General features: G+C 40.1%; 1 long non-coding RNA gene across 1 annotated transcript; it reads left to right on the plus strand.

The window, feature by feature from the left end:
- The first annotated feature begins 3,776 nt into the window (after positions 1-3,776).
- LOC118239620 lies at positions 3,777-4,818 on the plus strand. Its single transcript, XR_004772238.1, has 2 exons — positions 3,777-4,113; positions 4,613-4,818. It is a non-coding gene; the product is annotated as an uncharacterized LOC118239620 (long non-coding RNA).
- Positions 4,819-6,211: the final 1,393 nt, after the last annotated feature.

Consider the following 6,211-nt stretch of genomic DNA (forward strand, 5'->3'; position numbering starts at 1 on the left):
ACTAAAATTATTTTTAAATATTCCTATGTTGACTGTCTTTTTATGTGTTCTACCAGTGTCTCAAGATATGCACCATGCTGCTGCCCTTTCATTTGGCACATAATTACTTTATATTTTCATTCATTCCACACCTGCCTTCTCTTTCTCTTTCTTTTCTTCTAATCCTGGGGTTCTCAGTGCCTTTCTTTGGTGTGTAATGGGAACATGGAACATGAAGGAAAGCCACCAACACTCTGCTTGTAACCTCTAGTTCTCTAGACAACTGAGACCACTGTGTGCCCTGAAGGCCTATTGATTTCAGATTTGGTTCATAAGTATTTTTAGTTTGACTGTTAGATTTAGTAGAGTAAACATCCTTTTCATCTTTCCCTTATTCCTTTACCACATTTCTAGATACTTCCAAACTCCAAAGTCCACCCCCCATTCTAGTGGACCCATGTCCCTAGAGAGCACTTTCAGGAGCCAGCTGCCCTCTCTGGAGTTAGTCACTTTTCCCTCAGTATAAGATATATCTTAGGGGATGTACTAGTCAGCGTCCTCTATATATATATATATATATATATATATATATATATATATATATATATATATTTTATTTAATATACTATATAATAAATCACACACACATGGGATTTATTAGAGTGGCTTACAGGCTGTGGTCTAACTAGTCCAGCAATGGCTGTCTACCAATGGAGGATCCAAGAATCCAGCAATGATTCAGTTCACAAGGCCTAAGGTCTGAGCTGTACACCAGAATACTGAAGAAGTGGGCTCTAATGCAAATGAAGAAATGGACTTGCTAGTGAGAGCAAGAGCAAGAGCAAGCAGACAGCAAGCAAGCTTCCTTCTTCCATGCCCTTTATATAGGCTGCCAGCAGGTGTGGCTCAGATTAAAGATGGATCTTCCCACCTCAAAAATCCAGATTAGAAGTGCATTGTCCCACTTCAAACAATTTAATTAAGAAAAAAAATCCCTCACAGGTATACCAGGAGGCTTGGGTTTTAGTTCATTCCTGATACAGTCAAGTTGACAATCAAGAATAGCTACAAGAGGGGGTTCATCAAAGGAAGCATGCATGAGTCTTTAAATGACTCAAAGATTGTTTTCTGTTCTCATTCTTGATGGGCAGTTTCACAAGAGTAGACTTTTCCTTCAGAACTTTGGAGTCTTTGTTATTGATTTGTAACAGTCAGGATTCACAATGCTAGTCTGATGCTAGAAACATTCCTGATATTTATTAGTGACTTTTCTTTTTCCTCAGGAAGATGTTACTGTCTTTATTTTTTCATTATTGGTGTCCTGAAATTATACCACAAAGTTAAGGTGTTAAGTATAAAGCAGCTTAAACATGAAAACTCCTGGGAATATAGCTGACAGTTCAGCAGGAAGATGATAATGTCCATAGAGATGGTAGTCATAATGGTGGGGATGATGATGATGATGATGATGATGTTGGTGTTAGTGATAAAGGGAATGGTTATAAGATGGTGGTGATAAGGAGTTAATGGTGACATGAATAATGGTTATGGTGGTGGTGGTAGTGGTGAAGATAACTCAGATAACGGGTATGGTGGTGGTAATGGTGATAGAAATAATGTCTATAGTGGTGTTTATGATAAAAACAAAGGGAATAGTTGTGAGGGTAGTCGTGATAATGGTGGTGGTGATTATAGTAATGGAGGTAATGGATGTGGTGTTGGTGATGGTGATTTAGATAATGGTTATGGGGATGGTGGTGATGAAGACAATGGCTACAATGGAAGTGATTATGTTGGTGATGAAAGTCATGATTATAGATTTAGTAGTGATGAAAGTACTGACTATTGCCATGGTAGTAATGATGATGGTGATGGGATAATTGTCTTTCGTGGTGGTAGCGGTAATGGTAAAGACAGTAATGGCTATGTTAGTGGTTATGACAATGGGGGGCAAGAATGTGATGCCTGCCTATGTTGGTGATAATGGTGATGGAGGTGGTGCCTATGGTGGTGGTGGTGATGATGGCAATGGAGGTAATGGTTATGGTGGTGGTGGCAATGATGATGATGGAGGAAAGGAGGCAACTACTCTTCACTCTTAAACTTCTAAATAGAAGTTATCCACATCATCTCTGCTGACACTTTAATGACCAAAATATGTCATGGACAATATGAGACCTTAAACAGTATAGACAAAGTTCAATCTCTCTAGAGTCCAGAAGGACAAGCTTGGAAATAACTCAGTCAGGTCCCAATCAGTCATTCCTCCTGACTTTGCATATGATCATAAAAACTTGGCCTTGCTAACATTAAAGTTACAGCATCCTCTTTTTCCCGTCCTTTCTTCAAGATGGAGCCACCTGCTGTGTGAGTGTGTATGTGCTTGAGACATGGCACACATGGATTCATGTGTGTCAGGCTGGCCTTAAACTTACCATGAAGCTGAAAATGGCCTTGGACGTCTGATCCTCCTGTTGGAAGTTCCTCAGTACTGGTGTTGAACTGCCCCTTTCCCAGAAAGCAAGTAGAGACAATGGGAAAGGACCTTATTGCTTCTCTATGAAGAGAACAAAGTGTTGAGCACATTTGTTTCCTCTTGGCCACAAGAGATGTGGTCTAAGAGCCCAGTAGACTTATTAACCAAAATCCTTCTCGTCCTCAGAGCTCTAACTCCCTGATAGGAATTTAAAAGATGGCTCTGCTGGTGACTTAGAAACTGGTTTGAAAGAAGACAGGGATACTGCAGTCCAGAAATAAAGACTGAAGATATCCTGGTAAGAAATGATGATGATCTGAAGTACACATTAGAAGAATCAATCTAGGAACTAGGCCAAGGGAAGATAGGAAGGCTAACATGACTGAGTCCTTCTCATGGCATGTGAAAATAGCAATATTGTAAGGATTGGGGGGAAATGGATGCAATTGGAAGGTTATAATCACAAAATGAAAAGTGGTTGCAGTGAACCCTGATGGTGTACCAAGCTCCCACTTTGAGTTCCTTAGGTTGTTAAGGAACCAACAAGGGAAAATGTCTTTTTGGGATGATGGAAAAGAATGCGTTTAAAGGAAGCTAAAGGAGTTCATGGTCTCAGGCCGCAGAGCTCAGCAGTTTCAAATTCTTGGCTAATATATCTGGTTCCAACTTTTCTGGCATTTATAGCCAACAGAGACTCCAGGTTACAGAGACAGAAATTTTGACAACAGAAAACAGATGCCTCCAGTGGTAGAGACTAAATATTTCCTGTAATGGAACTCATGGAGGAATTTATTGCAAAGCTCCTTGTAGTAGACAATAAATTCCACTGAAGTTTTACATGAGTTATTAGACTTCTTAGTACAGAGCTCCACATGTGCAGGAGATGTGCCAATGAATGCTACTCAATGGGGTCTGTGGGGAGACTGTTCCATGCAGCCTTACATGTTGGCTGAACCTCAGAGAGCCCCAACAAGGGAGACTTCTGTCATTAGTCAGAGGCTCTCTGAGTCGGCTTTACTTAGTCCAGCCCTTACCCACATATGAAAACCCTGAGTCTGCTCAAAACGCTTTATTTATCATGTGAAGGTTGGATTTTTCCTTCATGAGATGGGGAACTAGTGAACCATTTTAATTAGAGAAGAGATAGGATCAAACCTGTGTTCTGAAAGGATCTTTGGTTGTGTTGTGGATTATAAATTAGTATGGGATGGGGAAATGAGAGGGCAAGAAACCAGTTAAGCAGCTTTTACAAGATGAGGGGAGAGATTGCAGGAACAGTCTGGACTAAGGCTAGGTTTGTGGTACAGAGAAGTAGATGGGTTTGAGTGGAATGCTGGAAATGAAGTCAACAGAGCAGAAACAAGTGACTAATCAGGCAGTGGATGACTGATTACTGAGGTCTGGGCCCCAGGGTGATGTGTGTGGCCTACAGACATGGATACAGCATTCAACAGTAAGGGTCTCATGGAATCTGACAATGATGATCTCACAGTCTTGAGACTGAAGAGAAAGGCTAGGCATCAACTCCGAGGCCCATTCACAGTTGGAAAAATTTGTCCCGGGATCTTAAATAAAGACCAAACAGGTGGAGGGAGAACTAGATGAGGAGCAGTGGCTAAGACAGCAGAGAAGCCACCAGATTAGCAGCTATAATCAAGGTAAGATTTGTGTCTCAACATCAAGAAAGAATCTAAGTGTCAGGAGGGAGACAACCCAGATAGCACAGCTGAGGGCTGGGAAGTGGATACCTTTTGTGTCCTCCCCAAGGACAAATGCCAGTGATTTTCCAGATGTACATGTTGGGAGAATGTGGCTGTGCCTCAGCTCATCAGCATGCCTTCTCCATGGCCATCTCTTCCCCAGACCCTAAGACTTGGTGCCTGAGATGTGGTTCCTCTCGCTGGTTCACAGTCATCTCAGATTTAATTTTTGCATTTCCCAAATATCAATTCTACCATATGGGGAAAAAGACAAGCTGAGAAGTATAAATTGATTTAATAGTTTAAAACAGATGAAATAGATTAAAAATATTTACATAAATACATTTTGCATGATTTCACTTGAAAACTGAGATTTTTTTTAATCTTCAAATGTTTAAAGAAAGATAAGAATCCTACTCTAAGACTCAAAAACAAAATTTTGCTTTCCTCCTGACAGGCTTTCTATAATGAGAAACACTAAAAATATCTGAAGGAAAATAACCAGGACAGATTACTCCTCCTGCCAGCCCACACCCTGCTGCTTAAGAAAAATAATAAATAAGAACCAGCATTGTGGATTTTCCAGAAGTCATAAATTGTTTTGATATTTTTAGTAATTCAATAACCACATGTTTAATATGAGTAAAATATGTCTGAAAATTACGTGTTGTTCTTGGAGGAGGTTGAATTTTCTACTTGCACTTAATATAAAACCAGTGTACTTTTTAGTAGACCATCTGAAAAGGTCACACTTAATGGTCCAAAATTGCACAGCAAAGATATAAGTAAATAATCTTATCACTTCTCTTAAAAATGTTTCACATTTAATAGCTCTGTAGAAACAAAATTAGATTCCAAAAAAGCCAGTTAATCTTCAGGCATGGGGGTGGTGCTCATGAAAAGCAGAGCTGGTGTTTCCCATCTGGCTGGCAGGCCTGTACACTGCTCCGGAAACACGCCAGGGGTCTGTGGGCCTGGCCATCCTAAGCCCCTGGGTATCATGATCCCGGAATGTTCACACGTTTTCAAAGCCAGTCTCTCAAAACAATGTAGGAAATAATGGATGCCTTATGAGTTAATTGGTAGCACATAAAAAAAAAACAGTTTTGAAGAGCAACACAAAGCGGGTTAACATTTTCTTAAATGAAAATAGGATTTGGGATGACATCACACAATCCCCTTAGAATATGGTGGCTCAAGGCTTGTGCATGCCAAGTGGAATGCTCTTTGTAAAACTTCAATAATCCAAAGACTCAGGTATGTGGACCTTGTAGCAATGTTCTACAACTCACACAAAGAAAAGGCACGTTTGCTAAAGCATTTTCCATGTACCAGAAAGTTGTCTTGCTGCCCATTCAATTCAGGAAACTACTCTGTGAGGCAAGGATGACATGAAAAGTACTGTGCAGAGAATCAAAGTAGCTTGTTCGTGCAAAATAAAACACTTTGGTTACCTACAATAACCAAGCACATAGTTAATATTTATACATATGATTAATGAGCAACTTTATATATAGTCTTTACAAATATATAACTATACAAGTTGTATAAATTGTTCATACTAAGTAGCAATAGCAATTATAAGCCCAGTGATACAGTAAACTGAACCACACAAGATACCTTGATGATCATCTGGTCTGACAACTCCTTGTCCTCATCCCTATTCCTCATGTTCCTCCTCCTCTTCCTCATCCATCTCCTCCACCTTCTTTCCCTCCTTTATCTATCCACCCCACAAACATTGATGAATGTCAGCTATTTCTGTGTGTACCATAAATACATGACCTGGTGTCAAATGAGAGTTGAACATTTGGAAGATACAACGCTACAACCGTTTGAAAAACAGTTTAGTATTATCTTTTCTGGAGACGTTGCAGTGTGATCTGGGCATGGTCAGAAGACTAGGAACATAGTCTCTGGAACCAGAGTCACATTTCGTTTAAGACCCAGCATGAGAAAGAACCCAGTGTCCATCAGCGGTAAGTGGACAAATAGAGAGAGAGATGTGTGTGAAAACGCACAGTCACTGTATGAGAGCAGGAGCACAGCATGTAGA

Source organism: Cricetulus griseus (assembly GCF_003668045.3).
Source record: "Cricetulus griseus strain 17A/GY chromosome 1 unlocalized genomic scaffold, alternate assembly CriGri-PICRH-1.0 chr1_1, whole genome shotgun sequence".
Classification (NCBI taxonomy): domain Eukaryota; kingdom Metazoa; phylum Chordata; class Mammalia; order Rodentia; family Cricetidae; genus Cricetulus; species Cricetulus griseus.